General features: G+C 44.3%; 1 protein-coding gene across 3 annotated transcripts in view; it reads left to right on the forward strand.

Annotated features, from left to right (window-relative positions):
- Hykk (hydroxylysine kinase) overlaps positions 1–1927 on the forward strand; it is a 25468-nt gene that overhangs the window by 6311 nt on the left and 17230 nt on the right. The window lies entirely within an intron of this gene.

A 1927-nucleotide genomic window follows, 5' to 3' on the forward strand; every position in this document is an offset into this window, starting at 1 on the left:
TTTTTTGGTTTTTCGAGACAGGGTTTCTCTGTGGTTTTGGAGCCTGTCCTGGAACTAGCTCTTGTAGACCAGGCTGGTCTCGTCAGCTTTTATTTCTGACATCCATCCGTCAGTGCACATTTGACACACTGGAAGACGAGGGTCCAAAAGTAACTCCAAACTGGTTCTAAATTAGGAGTGCATTGGCCATAGGAAAGGTGGAAGAAGGACCTTCCAGGTGGAGGACAGAGCACATGAAGCACAGTGAACCATGTTCCGGAACCTCCGGGTAATTCACTGTGGCTGTGATATATAAGGATTATAAATGAGGTGCACAAGAGATAAAACTGAACATATAAGGTGGAGTCAGATTCTAAGACACATGTTCTGTGACAGTAAGGAGTTGGTTTGTCCCTAACGCTTGGAAGGCAGATGCAGGAATCTCTTCAGTTTGGGCCACCTAGACTACATTCTAAGACCTGACCTTCCCCCCCTGCTCCCGTGAAAGTAAGCAGTCGGAGCTGTAACTTACAGGCAGTAAGGATCCTTGGGAGGGTTTCTTAACCTGCAAAACCAGATTACAGCACTCCGAGAGCCAGAAAGGTAGGGAACATCCAGGACGCTAGTTCAGCAGGTGGATAATCAATAATTAATGAAAACTGATCATGCGCTTCAGTTAATGTATCTGTAGTCGGCTCAAAGTTAGCGAACAGAAAACAGTGCTGTTCCATGGGCAGTCATCACACTTGAAATGTTCCTTACAGGAAAACAATTTTAGTGTCTTATTTTGGGGTTTTCGTTTGTTTGTTATGCAATCTTACGGTGTTTACCAGGCATGGTGGTGTATGTCTGTAGTCCCAGCACTTAAGAGGCTAAGGCAGGAGGATTGCTGAAAATTCAAGCCTAGCTATTTTCTGACATCCTGACTAAAAACAAAGAAACTGAGAGTCTTTCTTTTTTCTTTTGTGTTTTTGTTTTTTAAGACAGGATTTCTCCAAGTAACACCTCTGCCTGTCCTAGAACTCACTCTGTAGACCAGGGTACCCTCGAACTCACAGAGATCTGCCTGCGGCTGCCTCCCAAGTACTGGGGTTAAAGGCATGCCCACTGCCCAGCAGAAACCGAGAGTCTTTGCCATTTAGTTGACATATTTAGGCCATTTTACTTTTTTTTCCCTTTGGGGTATGTGTGATCATGTCCAGCTTCCATGTTTCTCATGTTTGGTAGTCACTGAACTTTCTGGAGTAGACACAGTTAGGTTGATTGTAAACCTTTTGACTCTTTTGTATCTTGAATGTAACTTTTGACAGGTGGGACCAGGCCTGGGTTTAAATCTAAGAATTATGTAATGTAAGCCCCTTCTGAGTTCTCTACCAGACATCCTATAACATCCAGAGTGGTGGGTAGCTGCAGACACTGCTCCCAGCATCACCTCTGTGCCCAATCAAATCCCTTGTAGACCTTCCATTCCGCAGACTTAGCACGTGGGGTATATACCAATCCTTCAAATTCTCAAGGAGGACTTGGTGTTCTCTCTGCAGCCTGACCTTGGAAGTCTGTCCTGAAAACTCTAGACGCCTTGGTCTTCCTGGACTCTCAGCTCCATCTCTTCAACTCATTGAACATTCTGGGCTCTTCCTGGGTCTTCTCTCTGCACTTAGTCCTCTGTCAAGGTAGTGAGTGGGGACAAACTCATTTGACTTTGTCTGTTTTCATTACTTAATGCCAGTGATTTAAATTCTGTTTAGTGCTTTAGCTTTTATAACTGTTATTCCTCTTGGCCAGATGTCAAGGCCATATGACCATCTACACAGCAATAACTGACCCTGCTATCCCAAAGCAGAAATAATTCATTTACTTCCTAGTTAAACAAAAGCACTTTAGTGACTCATTTAAAAAACCAGCAAAGAGCCGGGCGGTGGTGGCGCATGCCTTTAATCCCAGCACT

Source organism: Microtus ochrogaster, chromosome 5 (assembly GCF_000317375.1).
Source record: "Microtus ochrogaster isolate Prairie Vole_2 chromosome 5, MicOch1.0, whole genome shotgun sequence".
Taxonomy (NCBI): Eukaryota; Metazoa; Chordata; class Mammalia; order Rodentia; family Cricetidae; genus Microtus; species Microtus ochrogaster.